This window comes from Canis lupus, chromosome 2 (genome assembly GCF_048164855.1).
Source record: "Canis lupus baileyi chromosome 2, mCanLup2.hap1, whole genome shotgun sequence".
Classification (NCBI taxonomy): Eukaryota; Metazoa; Chordata; class Mammalia; order Carnivora; family Canidae; genus Canis; species Canis lupus.
The window spans coordinates 85,809,303-85,815,536 of NC_132839.1; positions in this window are offsets into that span (position 1 = coordinate 85,809,303).

Here is a 6,234-nt window from a genome sequence, read left to right on the forward strand (position 1 = left end):
GAAGAAGAAGAAAGCCAGCATTCTCTCGAGAGGGGAAAAGTGCAGACACAGGCTTTTCTCTCTCTCTCTCTCTCTCTCTCTCTTTTTTTTTTTTTTTTTTTGAAGAGTGGAGGGTTCAGAAGTGCCCTGACTATAGACGCTATCTATAGAGACAAACAAGAAATAATCTTTCTTCTTTCTTGGTTTTCCTTAGCTGCTCCTGAGATCTGAGGCCTGTTTTTTGTTTTTTTTTTTTTTTTTAATAGAAGAGCAGCCTGGGAATAAATTGCCAAAGGGGGGGGGGGGGGGGAGGTGGGGAGAAGCAGGGGAATGATGCTCCAGCTGCTTTAAGTTAATTTGATTTTTTTTTCATGTCTCATGGCTGCCTTGATGTTCCTGACCTCCATTGTTTCTGTTGAATGGAAATCCTTGGGTGAACTGGGTTCCCCCAAGTGTAGACAGAGTCTTAATCATAGCTGGGTGGGAAATTTCAGTTTTGTAGCTGTGAAAGCTGAGGTATGGTGATGCAATGTGCCACATCACAGGGCCCTCTAACCCATAGCGTCACACTCTCTAGGGTTCAACACTCACCAAGCATACCTCTTAAACAGAGGTTCAACCCAGGCACATTTGTGACCTTCTTAGTCTTCCATTAGTCATCCCTCTTCATCAAGATGCATGTCACCTTGTACATTTTGGCTGGAAAGAGGGGCCTGAGTAGGATCTGCTGGCTTTGGAGGGTGGATTTGTCTCGAATGCAGTCAGGCTGGGCACCCTGAGATGGGCAGCAGACAGCATGGGATCTAATAAAGGGCACATGCCCTGGAGCTTCACGGCCCCAGATGTTCTAGTCCTACCACTATGTGACCATGACTATGTGACATTGGCAAGTTACTTAACCCTTTTATTGTCTCAGTTTGTTCATTCGTAAAACAGAGATAATGGTACTTCTTCCCTATGACTATTGTGAAGATTAAACAGATTAATATAAATGAAGTGCCTAGAACCATGTTGGCCAGATGATAGGTACTTGGCAAAGGCTATTATTCTTATTTTTATTGAGTATATTAGAATGAATCTTCTTCACCTGTAGAAAAACAGCCATGTCACAGGACTGTAACCTGAAGTGGTATTGAATGTATGATTAAATGAAGAAATGGGATGAATGAATTAACTTTGTGCTCTTGGGTAAGACATTCCACTTTCCTGGCCCTTTCTAGCTCCTCTTAAGTAATGCTACGCAGATCATGGACTAATTAGCTTTGCCATAAGGCAACCAAGTTGTCCTGGTTCATTCTGGGCTTTGTGATTTTAGCCCAGAAAGTCCCAAGTCCTGGGAACATGGTAGAGTGGGACAGTGGTTACCCTGGGACCCTTGCTATGTTCCACAGAACACTAATGATGGATCTCTTGGGCCTTGAGATGCCCTGTCCTATGTCCCCCACCCCACTATATCATCTAGTGTTACCTCAACTAGGGTGGCTCATTTCTATTCCATGTGATCTATTACCCTCCCATAGTCAGATGAACCCATAGTCAATCACTTAGGGATCATGCAGTAATCATATAGAGGTGACAGTATTCCAGGGAGAGAGTGGACATAGTAACAGGGCTTCCCGAGGCCCAGAACGGGTGTAGTGTCGCTTCTGTCTCATTCTGTTGGTCAAAGCAAGTCACAAATCCCAACCAGGTTCAGAAACTGGAGAAATAGGCTCTGCCTCTTGATAGTGTGAACATAGATGCAGGAAAGTAGTAATTGCAGGCACTTTTGCCAATTGCCATAATTATTCAGAGCTTGTGTTTGGTACCCCTATCCGTACAATGCAGTGGCAGATCAGAACAAGGTAGAGAAAAGGAGGCCTCTTCCTCTTCGACAGATTCTTAAAAACTGTGAGAGAGACAGGGTGGCTCTGTCTAAGCTGCCTCAATTCTGGGAACAAAGGCCTGATTTGAGGGAGGTGCACGTGAGGAAGAGGCTATGAATTGCTGTCAGACTCAACTTACATTTTCTTGAAGTTAGATGTGGTGGTCTGTGCTTCACCCCCATTCTCATTCCTTCTATCCTGGAGATCAGCATCGTTTCAGAGAACAGATTCTCCATCAACTCCTTCCCAGAGAGCAGAGCAGACTCTCTCTTTCCATCCCTCCCCCACTTATAGACATGTGGTATGGGTGAGAACAAACTTCTATGGTTTCAGTCTCTGGAGCTTGGATCTGTTTGTTACTGCATATTAACTATCCTATGCTGACTAGTAAAGTATTTAATGAAAAGCCAATTCTGAGGAACATTTGTAAAAAAGGACTTTGTTAGTAAATAAATTTAGGGACAATGAGAAATTGCCAATTTTCCTTTGGTATTTGTTCTCCCTTTCTGCATTTTGGTGACAGAAGTCTTCTGAATTTTGGCCTGAGATTTGGACACCAGACTAGAGGCTGTATTGTATCTCTTTGGTCTGGTTGTGTCCAGCTGGCTAAGTTTCGGCGAGTGAGAAGTAAGCACATGTGATGTGTGTAACTTTCATGTTATCTCCTTAAAGAGAAAACGTCTAGTCCCAGACTCCCTCTTTTCTGGCTTCTTCTGCCTGAGAAATGGTAACCACTGCTACCTTCTTAGAATCCATGTGTTGAGGATGGAAGAACTAGTTGGCCAGCCTTGGCCCACTCATCTTTGTGCTGATATATGCAAGGGAAATTTACTTCTATTTTAGCCACTGTATTTCAGAGGATCTTTGTTATGGCCAACTAAGGTGTACTCTAATATCACACTAGATCTTCTCATTGGAGTTTCATAGGGGCACTCTAAATTTTGAGCTAAGTTTTTGAGGTGTCCTACAGTAAAGTGACCAGTTCAGATTTTATTTGCTGAGAGAATCCCTCCTCTTTTATAGAACATTTGTTGATATTCACTTATTGATATCATAGAGACGACTTTAAAATAAATTTGTTCTTTGAGAAGTGCTGGGAAAAATTCATCTTGGTAACCAGGAAGAACTGGGGAGTTACCATTTCTAATGACTGTTAATAAGGTGCATGACACCCACCTACCTCCAACTCCAAGTCAGTTTCTATTGCTTTCTTCTTAGAAAAGCAGCCAGGTAGTGGAAAGGGCAGGAGCTTGGACAACAAGTCTGGACTTAAATTAAGACTCTGGTGACCTTGGGCATCCTCTTCACTTCTCCGGGTCTCCATTTATTCATCTGTAAAATGAGAACACCATTGCCTACCTCTCAAAGGGTTGTTTGGATCCTGTCTATAACAGTGCGTGGCATGTGAGTGTCCTCTTACTCTTCCTATTCTTTCCTGCCCATCCATGAAATTTCTGTCAGGGTTTCACAATCCTTTTAACAAAGAAATTCACTCTCAGGTCACCTGTAAACACTCCCCTCTCAAGTCAAAGTCAAAGTCAAGATCAGTTCTACGAATGCTTTTCCTCATATTACCTGAATTCTGAAAGGGGCTACATTTAAAGCAGGGTGAGAGGAGGGGGGTGGAGACAGCTATTAAGCTAGTTGTAAAAGTCATAAGGAAGAGTATTAGCTCCCTTTTAGGGGTACTAAGTGGATACTAAGGAAGACAGGTGACTTACTTCCTCATCTTTCAAGGATCTGAATAACCCTGGGCAAGTAGTGAAGACTCAGATCTGATTGTGGGTTTTTCTGGTAAAGCCAAGGATGATACATTAGAACTCAAGTTAATTAGGAATAATTATTGACTTGGCCAAACTATCTTTAGTTGCCGGGTCCACAAATGAAAGGAAAAAGCAGTGAAAAAAATTGAGCCAGGAGGACTCTTACATTGGAGCTTCCATGAGAGTAAGGTTGGTGCCTTCTCTTCACACTTTCTTTTTCTGCAGAGACTAGCATGGCTTTTAGGAACATTTAGACATACTCACTGATTACCTTTTCCTCTTCTGCGGGGTCAAACTTTTTGAAGAGACTTTTATTCATTTAGGATTTTAGGGGTATGAGCAACAGAAACTAATTCAAGCTATCTCAAAGAGAGATGCAATTTATCTGAAGGACCCAGGGAAGCTCAGCAAATCTATTGAACAACGAGACCTTGAGAAGAGCAGAGTCAGGGTAACCCCAGAGGCCTCAGCAATCAGAGCCAGTGGGCCAGCTCTCTACAGTGCCACCATGATGTCAGAGGGACTATGGTTGGTCCAATCTCAGATGCAGTTCACCTTTGGCCAGAGCTCACATTGGTGATGTTGGGGATATTACTAGAGAATGGGGATTTACTATGAATTCAACAGTTCCCCAGAGCTGTGTGTTAAAGACTTTGTGTGTCAGTTATCTTTTGTGCATAACAAACTATCCCAAAAGGGTTTAACAGCAACCATTTTACTTGCTCATGATTCTGTGGGTCAGCAATTTGGGCTGTGCTCAGCTGGGTGGTTCATCTGTTGTTGTTTTTACAGTTTTAAAAATTTAAATTCAATTTGCCAACATATGGCATAACACCCAGTGCTCATCCCATCTGTTGATTTTGCTTAGGGTCATTCTTATGGCTGCAGCTGCCTGGTAGCTCAGATGAGGCTAGATGGTCCAAAAGGGTTTCACTTACATTTGGGAGCTGGTGTTTAATATCAACTGGGAAAGCCTATTGCTACTCCATATGACTTCTCATCCTCCAGTAGACTAACCTGGGCTTCTTCACGTGGTGCTTTTAGGGAAGGGATAGGAAGGTTAGGAACAAAGGGAAAGTACAAACAGGAAAGCAGACAAGTCCACACAAATTTAAGGGGTTTGAGGGAATAAATTCCTAAGGGAACTAACATTCATCAAATATGTAATATATGTCAGGCCCTGCCCAAGGCACTTGTCAGAAAAATCATATCTTTCACCCCAGTAGCCCAGTGAGGTAGGCATGCTTACTTATCCCATTTTATAGATGAAGAAGGGAAACAACTTGCCTGAGGTCCCAAATCTGATAAATGGCAAAATCAGAATTTGAATTCAGGTCTGTTTACTTCCAAAGTCTTAGTTGTTTCTCTTCCCTATGGTCCTGCTGGCTCCAACCTCAGAGTGGAAGGTAGCTCTTGTATCTTCATTTGTCCACTAACAGGACAAGAAGGGAACTCTGGGTCAGAAGCTGGACAGGGAAAACTGAACTAATAAAGGAGGTAAGCAGGAATGGAGGAGTGTCAAGGAAGCTCCAAATACTTTTATCTCCTTTGTCCACGCACAGAGTATTCATTGGGTGATTGTTCAAAAACTGGAGCAGTTTACCTTATTCTCTTGACTTTATAGGTTCATAACTACCATCTGACAGTCTGACAGGGGTTGGCAAATTCATTCTGCTCTTTTCCATTTCTCAAGCTCCGTGTCCTAAAGAAGTGAACGTGGTTACCACATGGATTCATAATTATGAGATTTGGATAGGAATCCAGAGCAATCTGGGTTCAAGTCCTGGATCTGCTCCTTATGAGCTGAAAGATCCTTAACTGAAACATTGACATAAGAACAATATATACATGTTATGGGGTTATTGTGAGGATCGATTAAGAATACATGGAGGGGCACCTGGGTGGCTCAGATGGTTAAGCATCCAGCTCTTGGTTTCTGCCTAGGTCATGATCTCAGCATCATGAGATTGAGCCCTGGGTCAGGCTTCCACATGGAGTAGCAGAGTCTGCTTGGGATTCTCTCTCTCCCTCTCCCTCTCCCCTCCCCCAACTCACACTCTCCTCCTCCTCTCTCTCAGTAAATAAATAAGTAAATAAATAAATAAATAAATAAAATCTTTAAAAAATAGATGATATATGGAAAACTTAGCATTGTTAATGCACTTAGAAAGCACTCATTAAATGCTGGAGAAGAACCATTCTGGCTCAATCTCGTACTAGCTATGGGATCTCCTGCAAGTTTACCAGTCAGCAGAGGGTAGATCATGCTGCTGTAACAATCTGAAAACATCAGTGGCTTGCCACCCAGCAGAGAAATAGTGCTGGCTCACACTACTTAGCTACTACGGATTGGCTGAAACTTGGTTTCTCCACCCCTCTCTGGGGCCCAGGGCAGCCTCTATCTAGAACATGGCCAGTCTATGTGGCAGATGGAAAACCACAAGCTGGAAGACATGTGTCATCTCTGTCTACTTTTCATTGGCTAATGCAAGTCATGCAGCTACTTCTGAGTTCAATAGTGCAGGGGTGGAAAAATCCTCCTGCAAGCAGGATAACCAAAGGAAGGGAAATCATAATATTTTATCATATAGATGTATAATGTACCAGCTATTTATCTTGAGTCCTAC